Source organism: Rhinoraja longicauda, chromosome 3, assembly GCF_053455715.1.
Source record: "Rhinoraja longicauda isolate Sanriku21f chromosome 3, sRhiLon1.1, whole genome shotgun sequence".
Lineage (NCBI taxonomy): Eukaryota > Metazoa > Chordata > Chondrichthyes > Rajiformes > Arhynchobatidae > Rhinoraja > Rhinoraja longicauda.
Window position 1 is genome coordinate 80430946 of NC_135955.1, and position 22719 is coordinate 80453664.

Below are 22719 nucleotides of genomic sequence, written 5' to 3' on the forward strand. Positions count from 1 at the left end.
TCTCGACCCGAAACGTCACCCATTCCTTCTCTCTGGAGATGCTGCCTGTCCCCACGGAGTTACTCCAGCATTTTGTGTCTATCTTTGATTTGAACAAGCATCTGCAGTTCTTTCCTACACACATTGTTAACATATGATGTCTTAACTTCCACTTTATTTTTATGAGTATGCTTTTATCTTTGCTTGGTACCTTATAGATAGTTAATATGTATATATATATATATATATATATATATATATATATATATATATGTATATATGCCTTTTCCTTTGTGTCATGCTGCCTCAGTAATGTGAGTTGGTGGGTGGGGACAGGGTGATGACTTGGCTGCAAAATATTAGGTATCTCTTTAAATGAATCCTGACAGCAGCCAATTTCAAAACATTGGAATTTCACCCATCATCAGATGGATATGGGGAGTTTCCTTCAAAGTGGAAGGTGAAAAATGTTATCACGGATCTGCCTGCACTTGGGACCAATACTAAATCAAGTATAAAGGAAAATAAATCATCTTTTCTCCAGAGATACCGATTAACAGAGTGACAAAGATTGGATTAACAGAGTGACAAAAGAGACAGAAGGAGAATGCTTAATCTTTTTATTTTTAAAATCTCCAATAATACTTCAAATATGAAGAATGAGAAATGTGCTTGTTAAAGTCAAATTTCAGTGCAAGAGAGAAACAAAATGTTGTTTGAAGAAGGGTCTCGTCCCGAAACATCACCTATTTCTTTTCTCCAGAGATGCCGTCTGACCCGCTGAGTTACTCCAACGTTTTGTGTCTATCTTCCTCAAATATCTGGAGCTGTGTTTGTCCTCACTCTGACAGCAGAGGAGGCCCAGGACAGAAAAGTTATTATTGGAATGGGAAGGGGAGTTCTCCTCCAACTTCATCAACTGTATCTGCTGTTCCAGGTGTGGATTTCTAAATATCGGTGAGACCAAACGCAGACTGGGCGATCGCTTCGCTGAACATCTTCGCTCAGTCCGTCTTGGCCTATGTGATCTCCTGGTTGTTAAACACTTTAATTCCCCCTCCCATTCCCACACTGACCTTTCTGTCCTGGGCCTCCTCCATTGTCAGAGTGAGGCCAAACACAAACAGCTTGGGCAGTTGACAACCCAACGGTATGAATATTGATTTCTCTAACTTCAAGTAACAGGTAATATAGGTACCTTAGGTTACATAACAAAAGCACCATATTTTAAGTTTAGACGAATATGGCAAAATTGCAATAACAATTGTTTTACCTACATCCTGTTGTGGAAGATTAAACATAATGTAGATAAAGTGAGCATAGTAATAACTCTCTCTTATGGAAATATCTTATTGACGCCACATACAATACTAGGGTGATTGCAGTGTTGGCTCGAAGGGCCAAATTGCCTCCTTCTGCACCTATTTTCTATGTTTTCCATGATCTATCTCTGCCCCAATTCCCCCCCCCCATGCTTTTCTCCTGTACTTTCTGTCTCTATTCCATTAATTTGCGGCTCTAATTTCATGCATTCTAGCTGAGTCAGTTGGGAATGCAGATATGAAAAATCACAGATATTTCATAACTGTTCTTGGATAGAAAGAAGCAACTAAATTATGGGAGATACGAAGGAGGAAAGCTAACATCTGACTCCAGTTGTGGAGAAAAAAAACTTTTAGTTTAATGTGGTATTCCTAAAGAAAGCTAACTTGTGTTTTTCTTTCATTGTCAAGAACTGCTTTGTTCACTCGTATAAAATGAAAGCATAAGGAACAAAAATGAAAAAAAGGCTTTGTGAGAAGAGAACCATAGCATATCATTAATCAGCATTTTTATCCACTTACTTAAAGCCTCTTTTAACTCAGAACACGCATTAAATCCCCATGAGTCTATTTAGAACATGACCTTATCTGCAAAGAATGGAAAATAATGTTTGCCATGATTTGTTCAGCCTACATCACAATTATTTTCTGGTTGAATCCTTTATTTAAAGTGATATATTTCTAAAGCTCAGTGTTTACCATCCTTAATTATTGATTTAGAGCTACTGGCTTTAAGCTTGAAATACATGGAAGAATAAAATAAAGGGCAGGCAGATTGAGATTTTGGTATCTTTCTCGACTTCAAACTATACAACCAATATTATTACATTTTCATATTTGCAAAGAAATCTGTCCCATTTCCATTCATCTTAACACTTTAGAGTTTTATTTGCCATTTTCATTGGAGATTTTAAAAAAACTGGGATTCTTTTTCTTACCCTATCCTTCAGCTACTTTGCTCATTTATGCTCATGTGAGATGGTCTCATTATCATTGGGTCAGGCAAATAAGTTTAAAAAAATGCACCACCAAAATCAAAGCTTTAAATCATATTGTCAGCTGACATCAGCAGCATTAATTATTGGCACCAAGTGCTGTTATGCAAACAAGTAACAATAAACTGTGAGCTTTGAACATAATAATGAAAGACCTGCCTTAATAATTGGATGAAAGGTAAATGATTTTTCTGCTGCCTCATTCTTTTAAAATGGCAAATGTTAGATGCTCCAGTTGACATTCAACATAAAGAAATCGATCATTCCTGAATATATTTTATTTCCATGTTTCTCAGGTCTAACTCAACCTTTATCTAAATTAGATTTAATTTAATAATTAATGCTCTTTTGCATGTTTTTGCTTTGTGCGAGTTTAGTTTAGAGATACAGTGTGGAAACCGAGTCCATGCCGACCAACGTTCACTCATCCACTAGTTCTATCCTACACACTAGGAACAATTTACAGAAACCAATTAACCTACAAACGTGCACACCTTTGGAATTTGGGAAGAAACCGGAGCACTCAGAAAAAATCCATGGGGAGAATGGACAAACTCCGTGCAGACAGCACCTGTAGTCAGGATCGAACCCGGGTCTCCGGCGCTGTAAGCAACTCTATTGCTGCGCCACCCTAAGTTGATTTATGAGATGTAAATGGTGGGAAGATGTGGAACATTGGAACATTTTATAACATTTTGTTAATTAAAGCCTCGATTTAATCATCATTGCACTTTTTCAAATTTCTCCACGGGTCTGTTCAATTCTACTTTTGCAGTCTCCTCCAGCCCAACAAACCTTAAAAAAATCTCCAAAAATGGCCTTGCATTTTATTCCTCCACTATCAGTGGTCATAGTTTGAACAGCCTCTTTGGAATTCTTTTCAGAAACCTCCAACCTTCCTTATATTTTCTAGCTCCTCCAATATATCCCTTAAAAAGTGACTTCCTCTTTGACCAAGCTCCTGGTCACCGGCTGCCCTAATATCCATATGCTTGGTGTCGTTCTGATAGATAATGCTCCTATGATATGTTTTTTAAAAAGTTATTGGTGCAATATTGTTTTTATACCACAAAAATAATACAACTTTTTGTTAACACTGAAAAATATCTGCAACATTAACAATTATACTGGAGCCTGGAATTCTCAAAAGATACCTGATTATCACCCTTGGATAATTTTAAATGAAGTCTAGCTGGAGAGGCAATGCACAAAAAAAGAAGTAATTTACCACTGTGCAGTCATCTTGGCTGAGTGTTAATTAATTTATAAGCAAGGGACATTAACAATGAAGTTATCATTTTATAGGCAGGTTGAACATTCTGATCCATCACTTTTTGATTATGAGCAAGGGACTTCTAAAACTCCAGAGCATTTGTTCCTCGGCCAAAAGAGAGAAAACTACTAACTAGGAGACTGTTGGGAATTCTATATTCCCCACAGACCTCTTGCTGTCTACAAGCAGCTACTGCTTACCGCACTGGTGAATAACGAATGTGTGAGTACTGAAGAAATCAATGTCCAATCTACAGTATTGAGATGCAAATAGAAGTGCACACTAATTATACCGAATTGTTTTTAAAAAAAGCTCGTAGGAAGAGTGCACTTAGTCCATGTCACTGAGCAGCCTCAATATGCTCAGAGTCCCTCAACAGCTGTTCCAGTACTGTAAGAAGATGTTGCAGAAAAGGGGATCAACATACACTAATAAATCAACCCAAAGCACTCTGCAAAAGGACAGGAGACCTTGATTTAAAAGGGGGTGTAATATCCTGAACGATTGCACAGCAAAAAGGGAGTTGCGACGTTGTTTTAAAAACAATCATTCATTCATTTTATATTTTATAAGTGTGCAGACTTGGAGAGATTTGCAGCAAGATTTCAATGTTGCAGTTTTTCATTGAGGTTAACACTGTGCAAGAATATTAATGTTAAAGTAGATGGATATTCAAGATCAAGATTCAAGAGATTCAAGATAGCTTTATTGTCATCCAAATTGGACGAAATTCAGTCACCCACGGTCCAACAACAAAAGCACCAAAATAGGCATTAAAATTACACAACCCCAAAAACACACAAAAAAAGGAACATCCATCAAAGAAACATCCATCACAGTGAGTCTCCTCCAGTCCTCTCCTCACTGTGATGGAAGGCCACAATGTATTTTCCCTTCTCCTGCCGTCCTCTCCCGCAGTCAGGTTGTTGTGGTTGCAGGCCGCGCCGGACGGTCCGCAACGGGCCGAGCCTAGAATATTCGAAGGCTGAAAAAAAAGCCTGGTCTTATCGTGACAATTTTCTTGTTCAAAGGTAAAAATATATTCGGCATAAGGATAGGTTTAAAGAGCATTGTCATGCACAATTACCCTCAAGATTATGATAGCATATAATGAAACCTTCAGTTCAATAGCATGTATCCTGAGTTAATTCTGATCGTTTAATCGTTTACCAAAGCAATAAATGTATATTCTGGTTACCTAAGTTAATTTTAGCAATTATTTACTAATAAAAAATAAATACTCATTCAATTATTAATATTATACATTTAAAAATCTGTTCGTTTGTAATGTGTATTTGTCGTGGAATCTAAAAGAGTATTAAATAAGTAACAGACCGTATTGCCGTTCCTGCAATAATTATTACTTGGCACTATTATGTGTTTTTTTTAACATTTCATCTCATGTATGCAAGACAAACATTGCATTCTATGTTTAGTTTCATTCATCTAAGACAAAGGTCATGCTTATCTTTCTTCAATTTTATGTTAATTCCAATGTTAACCATTTTGGTCATTAACTGCTTTAACTGTTTTTGCGTAATTGTTTTCTGCTCAGATGGACTGTTACTAAACACCTACTTGCTTCATTTTAATTTAAACTGTAAACCAAACATTTTTATATCATATCCAACGAACATGCAAGGCCCGACGTGAGAAACATGGAAATAGAAAGTCTGCACTAATACAGTAATTTAAATTAAAACACACTTCATTCCATTCATTGCCACCCCAACCGTCTCTGTTACCTAGACTAACATGTTTCTCTTTCTCATTTCCGATGAAGGGCTCTCACACAAAGTGTTCATTGTTTCTCTTTCCACAGAGGCTGACTGATTTACTGGTTCTTCAGCAATTTCTGCTTTTATTTCAGAATTCCGACTTCTCGAGATTTTTGTTCAGATTTTCATTTAAATCAGTAGAACATGAAATGGTGCAGGTAGACACAAAATGCTGGAGTAACTCAGCGGGACAGGCAGCATCTCTGGAGAGAAGGAATGGGTGACGTTTCAGGTCGAGACCCTGCTTCAGTCCCGCTGAGTTACTCCAGCATTTTGTGTCTACCTTCGATTTAAACCAGCATCTGCAGTTCTTTCTGACACATGAAACAGTACAACACAGGAACAACACAGGCCCTTGGCTCACAATGTTCTTGTCACACATGACACCGAGTTAGAGATACAGTGTGGAAACAGGCCCTTTAGCCCACCGAGTCCACGCCGACCCGGCCAGCGATCGCTGCATATTAACACCATCCTACACACACACAGGACAATTTACATTTATACCAAGCCAATTAACCTACAAACATGTATATCTTTGGAGAGTAGGAGGAAACCAAAGATCCTAGAGAAAACCCACGTGGTTACGCGGAGAATGTACAAACTCCGTACAGACAGCACCCGTAGTCGGGTTCGAACCCGGGTCTCTGGTGCTGAAAGCGCTGCAAGGCAGCAACACTACCGCTGCACCACCATGCCGCCCCAAGGCATGTTAAAAGTAAAGTGAAGGTGTAGTTTAAAGGGTGGCACTGTAGCGCAGCTGTATTGAGTTTGTACGTTCTCCCCATGACCACATGGGTTTTACCTGCGTGCTCCGGTTTTCTCCCACATTCCAAAGAAGTACAGGTTTGTAGGTTAATTTGGTTTGTAAAATTGTAAATTGTCCCTAGTGTGTAGATAGTGCTAGTGTATTGGAATCGCTGGACGGCATTGGCTTGGTGGGCCAAAGGGCCTGTTTCCACACTGTATCTCTAAAATAAACTGAATGGGAATGAAGATCAGCAGAGACGTGAATAAAATGGGTTTGAATTGATATAATCTATTTTCTAGCATCTCCCAGGGACACAAATATCCACTGTGGCTCATATGTTCACTGATGCTCCATATTGCATTACCTTCAATGGCCTAACTGAAACAGGGGACTGAGTTTCTGCATGTGTTAATTTCTTAATGGCTGCTTTATCACAATGAAATCGTGCCAGTCTTTCTCGAAGATTTACATGGTGCTTCTGCTGAGTTTACCATAGATGGTCAGGAGAACCCCCGCTGAAGTTGAAAACCATAAAGGAGTGAAATTTCTCCTGAGTGTAATTTAAATGCATAAAGCAGCTTGTTTCAATTCTTCAACAAAATGATTGATGTGCAAAATTATACAGCATTTTCAAATTTCTCTACAAGGTTTTTGTTCTTTAAAAAAACACTTCCATCCCTGATCCAATACTACAGTGTACAAACACCTTGTAGTTATGAGTTTATTGGCAGCTTTTTAGAAAATTTGATTAATACCTCGTAAGCTCAGATATTAGTTCAAGGTTTCTTTCTGCGTGATAATAACATATGGGATTAAACACCAGACTATTCTGGCAAGGGATTGGAGAAGTATTTTGTATAAATTCTCAGACGGGAAGTATCCTTCTGCTGGACCCTTAAAGGTCTTAATCAAAGCCTTGTTTTATAATTCTCCAGATTATCCAGATCCGACATATTGAACACCTGAAAATAATCCCCCCCCATCAGAAGTCGTGACTTAAGCCCCTCTAAATTCTCTGCACAAGCCTCACATTTTCTTTATATTCTCAGCTCCTTTAACATTTTCATTTGTGTTTTCAAATACACAGGACGTGATGTTAAAAACCACAGTGCCAAATGTCAACTTGCTCTCGGTGGTGATGGGAGGCTTATGCACTCACCTATGCTCCTCCGATGTTGAGAAAGGCTGGGCAGACACATCATTGGGGTTATTAAGTGGGCACCTACTTTCATCGACGTTTCGCTGACTGGGTCCACGACGTCTCCAGTAGGCATTCTAGCGTCCCTGAACCAACCCCCTCTGCATCTGCCTAGCCGGCTTATTTGGGAGTGCAGATGGGGTCTTTCCTCTTCAGCCAGAGCCACTGGCTTCTCCGCTCTGCCACCCCTGATGTTTCCTTGATGGCCTGGCATCGGGCATTTATTAGGTTTTTTTGTGTGACATCTTCTGCATTCTTTAAAAATGAATATGAATTCCTATACCCATCAAGGACCCAATCCTTTAAATGAGTTCTGTCACAAAGTGGAACTTCGACAAACTAACAAAGTAGAAAATCACGTACAAATCATTGAACACAAATGGTTCATATGTTCACAAGTCATCGGAGCAAAAGTAGGCCATTCGGTCCATTGAGACTACTCCCCCATTCAATCATGGCTGATTATCTTTCCCTCTCAACCCCATTCTCCTGCCTTCTCCCCGTAACCTTGTGCCTGCCTTCTCCCCATATCCCTTGATTCCACTAGCCCTTAGAGCTCTATCTAACTCTCTTTTAAATTTATCAAGTGAATTGGCTTCCACTGCCTTCTGTGGCAGAGAATCCCACAGATTCACAACTCTCTGGGTGAAAAGGTTTTATTCATTTCAGTCCTAAATGGCCTACCCCTTATTCTTAAACTGTGACTCCTGGTTCTGGACTCCCCCACCATCGGGAACATTTTCCTGCATTTACCCTGTCCAATCCACTAAGAATTTTATATGTTTCTATAAGATCCCCTCTCATCCTTCTAAATTCCAGCAAATATAAGCCCATTCGACCCATTCTTTCATCAGACCATCAGTCCTGCCATCCCGGGAATTAACTTGGTGAACCTACGCTGCACTCCCTCAATATAATAATGTCCTTCCTCAAATTAGGAGAACAAAATTGCACACAATACTCCAGGTATTGGATCTTACCAGGGCCCTGTACAACTGCAGTAGGACCTCCTTGCTCCTAAACTCATAATTCCTCTCGCAATGAAGGCCAACATGCCATTGGCTTCCTGGGCCTGGCCAAGCTGGCCATCCGCGAATCACAGCACCAGGCGGAAGAGGGCTCTGCCCGAGCCAGCTGCCTGCCCCTTTTCTGGGGTTACGTCCGCGCTGGGTGGGGTTAGAAAGGGACTACGTGCTGTCCACGAGCACCCTGGGGGGTTTCCGGGACCGCTGGGCACCATGAGGGGTTGAATGCATCCTTGACAAGGATTGTAAGATAGTTGTGTAATAGTTTATTGTTTTATGGTGGTGGGTTCTGTTTTGGTTTTATTTAACTATATATTATTTTAATATTGAATAAATATTTTTGATTTTTTTTAAAACGTGCCATTGGCTTTCATCACTGCCTGCTGTACCTGCATGCTTACTTTCAGTGACTGATGTACAAGCACTCCCAGGTCTCATTGCACCACCCCTTCTCCTAATCTGACACCATTCAGATAATAATTTGCCTTCCTGTTCTTGCCACCAATGTGGATAGCCTCATATTTATCCACATTATACTGCATCTGCCAAGCTTCTGCCCACTCGCTCAACCTATCCAAGTCACCCTGCAGTCTCATAGTATCCTCCTCACAGCTCACATTGCCATCCTGCATTATGTCATCTGCAAACAGAGAGATGTTATATTTAATTCTCTCGTCTAAATTGTTAATATATATTGTAAACAACTTAGGTCCCAGCACCAAGCCTTGCGGCACCCCATTAGTTACTGTCTGTCATTCTGAAAAGGACCTGTTAATTCCTACTCTTTGCTTCCTGGCTGCCAACCAGTTCTCTATCCATGTCAATATCCCACCCCCAATACCATGTGCTCTAATTTTGCACACTAATCTCTTGTGTGGGACCTTGTCAAAGGCTTTTTGAAAGTCCACATACACAGCATCCACTGGCTCTCCCTTATCCATTCTACTTGTTACATCCTCAAAAAATTCCAAAAGATTGGTCAAGCATGATTTCCCCATCATAAATCCATGCCGACTTTGTCCGATCCCATCACTACTTTCCAAATGTGCTGCTATAACACCTTTAATAATCGACTCCAGCATCTTCCCCCACTACCGATGTAAGGCTAACTGGTCTATAATTCCTAGTTTTCTCTCTCCCTCCTATCTTATAAAGTGGAGTCACATTGACTACCTTCCAGTCCACAGGAACTGATCCAGTATTGAGAGAACATTGAACAAATGTGCAGGGAATAAACGGTTAAGGTGATGGGTGCAATGTCAGTCAAATAGGCTACTTGTCTCAAATGACATCATGTTTCTTGTGTGTTGTTGGATATGCGCTCCTCCAGGGATGTTGAGTGCATTCCAATACAGTGTTGACCTGTGCTTTGCAGACTTGGAGGGGATACCGCAGGCAGCAGTGACCAAGTGCAGTTGTTGCACTTGTGCCTCTTGGTGGTAAAGGTCAGAGGTTTGGGATAGTTGCTAAAGCAATCTACAGGTATGTGAGTTATTCCAGAATCTAGAGTCATAGTCTTACAGGGTGGAAACAGACCCTTCGGCCCAACTTGCCCATATTGGCCGACACGTCCAATCTATACTAGTCTCACCTGCCTGTGTTTGACCCATATCCCTCTAAACCTGTCCTAAATTGTACCTGTCTAAATGTTTCTTAACCTCCGTGGTGTTTTGATTTCAAACACATGTGATGATACATTCTAACCACTGAGTGGGTTAAGAACATTTTCCTGAATTTCATTTTTGATTTATTAATGATGATCTAATATTTATGGTTCCTACATTTAGTCTCCAGAAGTCAAGTTCACAAAGACAGCCATGCGTGCCCACACTCTTGGGCTATCTGAATAATGTTTACATATTGGATTGTTTCCTTCCTTACACCAGGAAAGAATATGGACACACTGCAGTGTGTAAGAAGGAACTGCAGATGCTGGTTTACACCGAAGATAGACACAAAAAGCTGGAGTAACTCAACGGGACAGGTAGCATCCCTGGATAGAAGGAGTGGGTGACTTTTTGGGTCGAGAAAGAAGGGTCTCGACACGAAACATCACCCATTCCTTCTCTCCAGAGATGCTGCCTGTCCCGCTGAGTTACATGGACATACTGCACAAAATGCTGGAGTAACTCAGCAGGTCAGGCAGCATCTCAGGAGAGAAGGAATGGGTGACGTTTCGGGTCGAGACCCTTCTTCAGACTGAGTCTGAAGAAGGGTCTCGACCCGAAACGTCACCCATTCCTTCTCTCCTGAGATGCTGCCTGACCTGCTGAGTTACTCCAGCATTTTGTGATACCTTCGATTTGTACCAGCATCTGCTGATATTTTCCTACACTACTGGACATACTGCACATGTTTATATAAACCTGTTTGCAAAGGACGTCCTATTTTGGCCCATTTTGGCATGAGGTATCACTTCAGGAATGCCAACTTCTGATCATAGTTCATGTTAAGGTTCATGATTCTTCCTTATTCCTGCTTGCTTGTTCATACGGTAAGCTAATATGATTGATAGCAAGAAACCAAAAATGAGAAAAAGAAACATTAGAAATGCTTTAGAAACCATAGCCAAAAAGAAAAGATTAATCAGGCCTCTTTAATACCTGGAGATTATAATTAAAATTGAGCTCAGCTGCAGCTGTTTCTAAAGTGAAATGAGTTCCAGTTAGTCTTCATTTACCCATTTACCCCAGTAAAAATAAATAAGTGATGCAAATTATTAGGCTCATATTCTCTAACAAAGAGCAGAACGTGAGATATGGAGTCAAAATGTTAATGATAGAGAATCGCATGAATCAAATCTATAGTTTCACTGCATTTGTGAAATTGTGTTTATTAACGATTTCTGTATTGGGTTGGCCAGGGTTTTTTTTCTGCCTGCCTGTGAAGACATTCATAGTCTCGACAAGATTTGATTTTTGATAAAGAAAATGTGCTAAATCTTGGCGCGGCAAGGTAGCACAGCAGTAGAGTTGTTGCCTTACAGCACTTACAACGCCAGAGTCCTGGGTTTGATCCCAACAATGGGTGTTGTCTGTATGGAGTTTTTACCTTCTCCCTGTGACAACATGGGTTTTCTCCGAGATCTTTGGTTTCCTCCCACTCTCCAAAGACGTACAGGTTTGTAGGTTAATTACCTCGGTATAAATGTAAAATTGTCCCTAGTGTGTGTGCAGGGATTGATGGTCGGCGCTGACTCAGTGGGCCAAAAGGCCTGTTTCTATGCTGTATCTTTAAACTAAACTAAAATATACTAATCCACCTTCTACCACGGAAGCCCATTTCTGATAACATTTTATAAAACTCAGCAGAGTAACCTGAAGAGAACAAATTGCCACAGGGCACATCTCTGAATTTAAGATTTCACCAGTTCTTTCTGAACTCATGGCTTTTTGTGTGTTTTGTCAAAAATAATGCCTGAATAATTTGGTACTTGACAAAAATCTTTTGGCTTCCAATAACAAGGGTGAACAAATTATTTTCAACATCTTTCTCTGGATAAAATTTGGCATGGCATTGCCCCAGTCGGGAAAATATATTCCTTCCATCAAAGTAAGGGTGGCATGGTGGCACAATGGTAGAGTTGCTGCCTTACAGCGCTTACAGCGCTGGAGACCCATGTTCGATCCCATCTACGGGTAAATGTAAAAATCTTCTTTTGTGTGTAGTGTGTAGGATAGTGTTAATATGCGGGGATCGCCGGTCGGGGCGGACCCGGTAGGCCAAAGGGCCTGATTCCACGCTGTATCTCTAAACTAAACTAAAATAATAACACTCTAATAACTGCACATGTAAACCTATGATTACAACAAAGCTGCCTAATCCATTGCTGTTCCTGGTTTCCAATGATACTCACAGTGTCCAGCAAATTCTTCATTACTTTGTCAAATATTTAAAAATGTGTAGGATGATTCTTGCTCCATATTCTTCACATCATTTGCTACCACAGTTTTAGGAAGAGGAGGAATAAATTAGAATGGATGATTTTTTACGTTACATTACCTCATTTGTTATTATTTTCCAACAGGCATTCTGCATTCTATGCAGAAGGTTAGCCAATGTAGGTGCTAAATTGTAGGACTCCTAAGGCTAGCAGAAATATTTCCAATTTTTGTGATCCTCGTAGGATCATTATTTTTCTTGTACGTCTGGTGGAATGCGACAAACATTTCGAGTATCAGATCCCCTTGATTCGGCATGGAGCATGTGAGCAGCAAATTTTCAAACATCGTATAAAACTATGTACATCATAGTCATATAGGTCCTTCAAGATAGAGAAAAATCCCTGTATTTTAAAACACAATACTGAGAGGAAAGTGCAGAGACTCAGACGCAAAGACAGAGACACGAAGAGAAAAGTAGGATGAGACCTTTGTTAAGAACTTGTATTTCACTTTCAGGTGCCGAAGGCAGCACGGTGGCACAGCTGTAAAGTTGCTGCCTTACAGTGCTTACAGCACCAGAGACCCGGGTTTGATCCTGACTACAGCAAGAGCCAAAGATTGAAGGATAAATTACACCATACACAAGCCATACACAAGTACTGGTTTATTATTGTCACCTGTACTGAGATACAGTAAAATATGTGCCGCCCAAACAGATCATATGAAACATGAAAGGGAGAGTCTAGGACCAGAGGGCATAGCTTCACAATAAAAGGATTTACCTTTAAAAAGGAGATGGGGAGGAATTTATTTAGTCAGTGGGTGGTGAATCTGTGGAATTCATTGCCACAGATGGTGGTGGAAGCCACGTCATTTTGCATTTTTACGGTGGAGACTGACAGATTCTTGATTAGCACGGGTGTCATGGATTATGGGGAGAAGGCAGGAGAATGGGGTTGAGAGGGAAAGATATATCAGCCATGATTGAAAGGCGGTGTAGACTTGATGGACCAAATGGCCTACTTCTGCTCCTATGACCTATGAACATTAACTTACGAGTACAATCAAGCCATACACAAGTACCAACAGGTAATGCAAAAAGACAATAAACAATATGTAAATTATAGTGTTAGCGAGAGAGAGAGAGAGAGAGAGAGAGAGAGAGAGAGAGAGAGAGAGAGAGAGAGAGAGAGAGAGAGAGAGAGAGAGAGAGAGAGAGAGAGAGAGAGAAAATAGTGACAGATAGAGAAATAAAATGCAGATAAAAATGTGTAACGGGTGCAACAAGGTAGGTTGGGAGACTATGGCTACATTTTTATTTTATGAGAGAACCTTTCAGTAGTCTGATAATAATGGGGAAGAAGCTCTTCCTGAATCTGGTGATACTTGCTGGTAAGCTTTTGTATATTCTGCCCAATCGGAGAGGGAAGAAGGGGGAATGATGTCAGTAAATGGACCTTGATTATGTTGGCTGCTTTCCTGACGTAACCTTAACTGTAGATGGCATTGATGGGGGAGAGGAGGCTGGTTTATGTGATGGATTAGTCTTCGTTCGCAACACTCTGCAATTTCTTACAGTTCTCGGGTAGAACTGTTGTCAAACCAAATTGTGATGCACCTCAATAAGATGCTTTCTACAGTGTGCCTGTGGAATCAGAGGAAAAAACCCCTTTATTAGTACTTCTGCTATTGCTGATTTTCAGGGTCATTACCAATGAATCTAGATTGAGTGCGAGCAGACGTTCATGGTGAACAGTTTTAATGGAAGGAGGTGCTGAGGATTATTTATGGGAAATTGGAGACAATTGACGATAGAGGACGTTGTTATTATCCAATTTTCCCACCAGCTCCACTTACTTTTTATCCAGTATCAAACAATATTACACAGATCAATGCTTTCCTTTGCAATTTTAGATTCTGGGAGCACGTGGATTTTTTTTTATAGAGCCTGGTTACATAAAGCAAGCATAAAAATTAAAGCATAACTGATGGCTAGGGGCTGACTCTTGAAATCTGTTCTCTGTTTGCATTATTTTCCTTGCATTTTGCTGGAAAATTGGCATTGGGTGTGCTCTTTCTGATGAGATTGTCACTGCAGTTCCAGGCCATTACAGTCATACTTTCTCCAGGGAGCAGGACTGGAATTGTCCAGTGTTTATTTTTAAATAAATTCTCACACTCCCTCAACTTTTCCTTGACTTGGTGAGTTGTTTTTAGTTCAATGCAGGGCACGGAGGCATTCTCAGAGGTAGTACCAGCGCATATTCCCAAAAATGGCAATTTCCCACATCATTAGCAGTTTACAACAAAATCAGTCGATGAATGGTCTGAATCATTCTTGAAAAGAAGCTTGCAAATGGTTACGATTAATTCAAAAGTCCAAAACTCTTGAATCAAGATCTTTAATGAACTTAAAATCTCTCTCCATCGATTTTGTTTAAATGTTAAACTTTTTATTTATTTTCCAGCATCATATTTTTGCTTTGTGATCTTTCTCCCAGGGTTTTAAGTACCATGGGCCAAGCTAAACTGGAAATGTCTCCACAATGTGCTCTTTCATAGGATGAGCCTAAAGGAGCCCAGTCCACACAAAGTCAGGTACGACTGAGCAGGACTGTACTTAGCAAAATATTATTCATGGCATCTCACTGAAATAGAGTTCCTCCTGGCAATTTAGAATGATGCTCATATCTAATGACAAAGACAAACCATTTTTAACTCTAATAATGCCCTCTTCGTTCCAAAGCATGCGGGTCCAATCGTAGTTTTGCAAACTGTATAACTGCTACCAAATAAATAGTTGCAGCAATGTAAGTTAAGTATATTTTGGATTGGGCTTTGCAAGGTAGGTTTTTTACAAGAACCAATTGATGAGCATATCCAGTCTAATTTACTAAATATGATAAATGAAAAATAGACACAAAAAGCTGGAGTAACTCAGCGGGACAGGCAGCATCTCTGGAGGGAAGGAAAGGTCTTGACCCGAAACATCACTCATTCCTTCTCTCCAGAGATGCTGCCTGTCCCACTGAGTTACTCCAGCTTTTTGTGTCTATCTTCGGTTTAAACCCACATCTGCAGTTCCTTCTTACACATGATAAATGGAAAAGCATATAAGATAGCTGCATCTATGGAAATGGCTTTTAAAATTCCAGATAAATTTCAGCCTGCACAGATGTGTAAATACAATGCACAAATTAATGGCGAGAATAGAGGTGGTAGTTCCAGCATTAAATGTGGGTCCTGGCAGCATGAGAGGTGTTGGTGTTGGTTTATTTTTGGTTTATTTTTGTCACAAGTACTGAAATACAGTGAAAAACTTTGTTTGTGTGCGATTCAGTTAAAAACCAAACCATAAATGAGTACGATCAAGCCATACATAAATACGACGTCGTGCAAAGAGAAAGATACCAGTGTGCAGAATATAGTGTTACAGCATTATAGCATTACAGTCACAGGGAACATGCGTAAGGTCCACAGTGGGGTAAAGTGGAAGATCTTCCCCCTAGCTTTTGGGAGGTCCGTTCAATAGTTTAGTTTAGTTTAATCTAGAGATACAGCACGGAAACAGGCCCTTTGGCCGACTGAGTCCGCGCCGACCAAAAATCCCCATGCACTAACACTATCCAACACACACCAGGGACAATTTACATTTATGCCAAGCCAATTTCCTCTACATACCTGTATGTTTTTGGAGTGTGAGAGGTAATTGGAACTCCTGGAGTAAACCGACGCAGGTCACCGGGAGAACGTACAAACTCCGTACAGACAGCACCCGTGGTCAGGTTCGAACCCGGGGCTCCGGCACTGTAAGGCAACAACTACCGCTGTGCCACCATGCCGCCATATCCGATAGAATATCAGAATAGTCTGATAACATCTGTTCCTGAATCTGGTGCTATGCACTTTCAGCTTTTTGTATTTTCTTCCTGACAGAAGGGGAGAGAAAAGGGAATTAAAATGGTCCTTAGTTATGTTGGCTGCTTTCCCGTGGCAGAGGGTAGTGCAGCTGGGGTTGATTGTGGGGTCTGTGTGACAGACTGGGTTACATCCACAACTCTGCAATTTCTTGCGGTCTCTTGCAGAGTTGTTGCAAGTCAAAATATGTCAGAGAAATAACATCCCAATGGAAGCTAAACTGTGATGAGAGAAAATCAAAGGAGATAGACTTTGAAGTGGATGAGCAATGCAGGAGGATATTTTAAGTAGCCCCTATTATAGAATAGGGGAAATGATTAGCATGGAGAGTGGCCATGAAAACCCATCGCTTAAGTTGCACGCACACTGAGTAAAAGTAAGAAAAAAGGCTCAGACAGAGGAAGATCTTTGGGTGGGACGGTGGTGCAGCGGTAGAGTAGCTGCTTACAGTGCTTGCAGCTCCAGAGACCCGGGTAGGATCCCAACAACAGGTGCTGTGTGTTCAGAGTTTGTACGTTCTCCCCGTGACCGCGTGGGTTTTCTCTGAGATCTTCGGTTTTATCCCACACTCCAAAGATGTACAAGTGTGTAGGTAAATTGGCTTGGTAAATGTAAAATATGTCCCTAGTGTGTGTAGGATGGTGTTATTATATGCGGGGATCGCTGGTTGGAGCAGACCCAGTGGGCCGAAGGGCCTGATTCTGCGCTGTATCTCTAAATTATAGTCTTGTACAACTGTAACTTGACATCCCAACTCTTGTATTTAATTTCCCATCCGAATAAGGCAGATATGTCGTACTCCATTTTCACCACCTAGTTTACCCCTGTCATCACTTTCGGGGAACTATGTACTTGTAATCTTCGATCTCTCTGTACAACAACACTCCCCAGAGACCTGGCCTTCACTGTGTACATCCTGCCCTGACTTAACTCGAAGGGCCGAATACCTACTCCTGTACCTATTTTTTATGTTTCGATGTTTCTATGTTTCTATGTAACTTCCAAAAATACATCACTTTGTACTTATCAGAGTTAAATTTCATCTGCCATTCCTTAGCCCATTTTTCCAGTTGATTTAGATTATGTTGGGGTTTAGAAAGCCCTCTTCATGATTCACTGCATCACCAATTTTGGGGTCATTCAGAAAAACGTACAAGTAACAGTGGATTGATCTCTGTTGCACATCACCAGTCACAGGGCTGAAAACAGATCGGTGGAACTGTCTTCGTCCACAACTAGTCAACTGGTTTGCACAACTCCTGTGCCCTGTCTGCAACAGCCATCAAAAGCTTTGGCCTCTTGCCCTTTCAACTTACCATTCCACTCCTACACTGATGTGGGGGGGGGGGGGGGGGGGGGGGGGGTGGTCAGAGGGGGAGGGGGAGCCGCGACCTCCGACCTTCGGGTCACCGCCATCTCCGCGCCCCACCACCGCCGCTTCCTCCTCCTCCTCCTCCCCCACAGTTGTCGGCCTACTCCACCTTGGAAGCGACAGCAGGTGAGAGGGGCCACAGTGACTGAGGGGGCACACTGAAACACAAAGTGTTGGAGTAACCCAGCCGACTGAAGCAGTCTGAGGAAGGGTCCCGATGTCACCTATCCGGGTTCTCCAGAGGTCTTGACCCGCTTGAATTACTCCAGCACTTTATGTCATTTTGGTGGGTGAAGAAATGATGCACCTTGCAGGGTTTGGAGTGGCGTCAGAACCGGGGCTCTAAGCGGCTGGAGAGATGGTGTGAGCCGGGGGATGGGTCCGCAGGTCATTCAATTCACATTGAGGTTACATTTTATACTTGTTTTATTTAGGTTTCTGACACTCCGTGGTGCTTTAGAGACATGGGAGGGGTGCCATTAGCAGGCACTCAACTGCCTCTGACTCCCAATTCCATTCCTCCTCAATATCTGCCTCCTTCTGCCTATCATACCTCAGCTCTCCTTTGTCCATCTAACCCCTGTCCACCCCTGTAAAAGGCCCACCACTCCAGAGGTACTTCTCTGAGATACTTCATCAAAATTTTTTGCTAAAGAGTCCAGCATCAGAGGTCTCATGTCTTCATTTCCAGGTGTCTCTCAGATAAGGGGATAAAGCCAAATTAAATAAGATTTTAGGAGGGAGGATACAAAGTACTGGAGTAACTCAACGGGCCAGGCAGTATCTCTGGAGAAGATAGATAGGTGACATTTCAGGTTGGGACCCTTCTTCAGAATGATTGTGGGGGTGGGGGGAGAAAGATGGAAGAGAGGAAGGGCAGAACAAGGCCTGGTAGGCAATGAGTGGTGCAGATGAGGGTTTTTTGTTAGGCATGTGGTAGGACAAAGGCCAGAAACAAAAAGGCAGACAGTGTGAGACAATAGGACTGATGAGTTGTGAATTGTGAAGCTAGAGAAGGAAATATAGGTGAAAGAGGAAGAAAAGGGGAAAATAGGTACGTGTCCTGGTGGGGAACAAGGGAGAGGCGGAAAAAGGGGGGTGGGTTGTATGGGATGAAGGGGGAGGGGGAAAGGCAGGGTTATATAGTTCCCTAAAATTAGAGAATTCACCATTCAAACCATCCAAGTAGAATATGAAGATTTGTTCTTCAAGTTTGTGTGTGGACTCACTCTGACAATGGTGGAGGCCCAGGGCAGAATGGTCAGTATGGGAATGGGAAGTGGAGCTAAAATGGTTAAACCAAGATTTTAGGAGGGTGTATAAGTAGGATGCTTTATAAGGAACATCTTAGAGAAAAGATGAAGAAGTGACACAGGGAGCCATTTAGGAAGAGAATAGCAGTGGAAACGTTTTACTGCTTATTTGATATATTTTTCATGTGGAATCACTCTGGCTGGTTCTGAGCTTGCATTTCAACATTAGTTGCTGGCTTTGGGCTTCACAGACACCCCTGTTTCAGTACTTAATCCTGACTTGCATCTCATAATTCTTTGATTTGCTTACTTTAACAAAAGGCCACGGCACTACCGAAAATAGTGAAGATTTGGATTTTGTTCCCACGTCATATTTCATAAGGTGTGGGAGCATTTGCAGTCTGAATCATTCCAAAAATGTTGGCATTTGTGACCTAAACTACAAAACTCTAGCATTTGCTTTTGAAAAACAGAATGGTACCAAAGTCTCATTTATATCTTTCAACTGGAACATAACTTGTATATTTCTATATGCTTCTTGTGGGAATTTTGTTTTCTCCTCCCATCACACAATGACGCTGAATGTTTCCATTAACTGATTCAATTCCACCCCCGAATCTTATGTTAATGCTGGCACCGAGGAGACTGCAAATTGCTGACGCCCTGCATAAAATAGGATAGTCAGTGTGCATGGTGCTGGAAATAGCTTCATTAAGTTAATTGATTTTTAGAAGCTATTTTGGGATTCAGAAGTAAAAATACCAGCGAAGGCAGCACAATAAATACAAAGGAAACAATTCCTATCTATTGCCCAAGCTTTACATTTGATGCTTACAAGGATTTAGGCAAGCAAAACTGATATGGAAAGAATGGAAAGACTGAGTAATAATAAATCTGACAGTTTAACGCTGGTGCTGGGCAGATTATCGGAAAGTATTCTGATCGTTGGTTTATATTAAAATCCGGAAAGGCACAGAATGTTCAAATGGTTTGTTAAGGGGGTTTGGTGTTTGGCTGAAGGTTGAGGTAGTAAACGGACAATCAACAAAGGTTTTGAAAACCATATCACATGGGCAAGCTCAGATACCAATGCGCCAATGTTAATCAAGGACTGAGGACTTAAAATTGTGTTTTAAGAATGAAATATGTGTGTTGGAGTGTTTGAATGATGCAGTGAACATCATGGGATGGGAAATGCGTTTTATTGGTGTTTTCACTAATTTTGACATACGTTTGAGGACCTTAGCCTTCTTGAAACTGTGGGCATGACCTCGCTAGCTATGGCCACCGACTGCCATTTCATCTCTGCCCCTGGTGATTTGGTAAAATGTTGAGTTGGCCATCTGTTCCATAGTGACTTCAAGGTCAGTGTATATGAAAGTTGGTGTTTTTGTTCCATTTCCTGTTGGTTGATTTACTTTTCATCTCTCCATTAAGAGATGCAGAAATTCAGTAGATTATGCTGTTACCGGTTCATGCTGGGAGAAATAGTGGAATTGGCGTCTCCTGTGCACAAAAAGCTGTGTGCATGTAAGTCATGCATTACTGGAAATGGGTTAAAGTGGCACCAGGCCTTCATGGAACACCATTCTTGTACTTGCAATTTGAAGTCCAAATCTACCTGATCATTACTAATAGCTATTTTATTCATTTCATGGAGCAACGGCATTGCTGACAATGCCATAAATTATTGCCAGTGTATAATCCCCTTGGGAAAGTGGTGATGATCTATATTTTTCAACTGTTGCAATCCTGATGAAGATAATTGGGCAAATATCAGAAATAGACCCAGTTCCCATGAAGGATTGGCAATCTATGACTCAAGTCAGAGGAACTCGCAGTTGGTGGTATTTTCCTTTGGCTGCTGCACTTGTCCTGATAGATAGAAGGGGTTACATGTTTGGAGATCACTTGAGAGGATGTATCAAGCCTGGTGGTATATAGGCTTTTGTGACCTGATGGGGCAAGATATCATGTCAGTACTTGTGGTATTGACCCAATGAACCATTTAAAGTGCAGGCCTTTGTAACCATTTGGTCATAGAGTCATACAGCAAGGAAACAAACCCTTCAGCCCAAATTGCCCCTGCTGGCCAAGATGCTCTATCTACACGTCCTACCTGCCCGGATTTGGTCCATAATCCTCCAAATCTTTCCTATCCACGTACTTGTCCAAATGCCTTTTAAATGTTGTTATAATATCAGCTGGTGTTATGCTCATGTGTCCATATGACAAAATGCACTTTAAGTCAATAAGGAATGGCTTGACATAGTCAGTTGACTTCTCAATAGTTTTAGTTCATTGAACACTTATTTGTGAATTGACTCATAAATAGCAATGGGATCCACCTCAAATGGCTGCTGACTACATCTGAAGAAAGGCATCTAATGTCTATTTATGTCCCAAAGTTGGTATCAGAAATTAACTTGATGTTTCATTCACTTTGGCCACTTGAGGATGTTGTACAAGTACAGCTAATTTTCAATCTTCCCATTCCAGTTGCCACCCTATAGTTCCCCTCTCACCCGAAAACCTCCCCATAGTCCCACCCCACTCCCACTTATAGAAACGGGATTCTAGGAACAAATACAATTTCCCTTCACAATGAGATGACCTGCTGAGTTACTGCTGCTTTTTGTGTCTGTTTCCCCTGCATGATGTTCATTCCCAATACAATGAGACCCTTCCCCCCTCAAATACAGCTTCTGATCCTAATTATGATTTCTTAGTGAGGTAATTAATTAGTATCCAAACAACTTTGTTAATGCAGTGGATATTAAACAAAAGTTTAGATGATAATGTTGTGTAGTACAATAACAGGATCATTTGGAAGATCTTCAGCCTGACGTTTTTACAATAGGTATCTATTATTGGGTACTGAGACGGAGATATTTTCAGGCCTTTTGTAGCATCCAACAGTTTCAGCTTGTCGAGTAGTTTTGCAGAAGTGAATGTTGTTTCCACCCATGAATATTATGAATCCACTGCACATGTATTTTCAAAATAAAAACATGTGTTACAAGCACTGAATTAGACCAGTACAATGTACTTTATTATATCTATACATTTTGCCCCAATTCTTATTGTAATATCCAAACGTAGGGCTAATGATCAAAATGCATTAAGGAAAAGTTGACGAAAAGGTTGTTTGCAGATGCCAAGCGTGCATTTTGAAAATATTGGATTTTTTATTGCCCCCTTCCTTCAGCTCCCCACCTTCCTCCCACGATGCTTCCCTACCACATTTAGCAATGGATTTCTTTGAACTAATGATCACTTACTAATGATCAGTTTTCAACACAGCTCTTTCTGTCCTCGGTTTTCTCCATTGTCAGAGTGAGGCTAAACGCAAATTGGAGGAACAGCATCTCATATTTCGTTTGGGCAGCTTACAGCCCAGTGGTATGAATATTGATTTCTCTCACTTCAGGTAGCCCCGGCATTCCCTCTCTCTCTATCCCTCCCCCACCCAAGTCGCACTAACTTCTCATTTTCACCCTACAAACAGCTAACAATGGCCTGTTTCCTTTATCATCGTTACTTTTTTGCATATCTTTCATTCATTGTTTCTTTATCTCTCCACATCACCATCTATATCTGTTGTTTCCCTTATCCTTAACCAGTCTGAAGAAGGGTCTCGACCCGAAACATCACCCATTCCTTGCCTGTCCTGCTGAGTTACTCCAGCTTTTTGTGTCTATCTCCAAATCATACTTTAAGTGATGGGATATGTACTTCCTACCCTTCCTGAACAATTCAAAATGTTTGGCCGTGTGCTCTGCAGTGCACTAAATGCTAAGACATATTTCCTTTGGGCAGCTTACAGCCCAGTGGTATGAATATTGATGCACCGATACATTAATTTCATGCCAATGCTCCCTGTGGGGGTGGTATAAGTAGACAGAATTGTCGTGTACATTTTATAATTATTAATAAATTATTAGGCAACCAGGCACAGAACCTATCTGTAT

General features: G+C 41.1%; 1 long non-coding RNA gene across 1 annotated transcript in view; it reads right to left on the minus strand.

Moving 5' to 3' along the window:
• Positions 1-12181: 12181 nt before the first annotated feature.
• Positions 12182-22719, minus strand: part of LOC144592455 (uncharacterized) — a 28777-nt gene continuing 18239 nt past the window's right edge. Inside the window, exon 4 of the long non-coding RNA XR_013547130.1 lies at positions 12182-12261. This is a non-coding gene — a long non-coding RNA (uncharacterized LOC144592455). The remainder of the gene's footprint in view (positions 12262-22719) is intronic.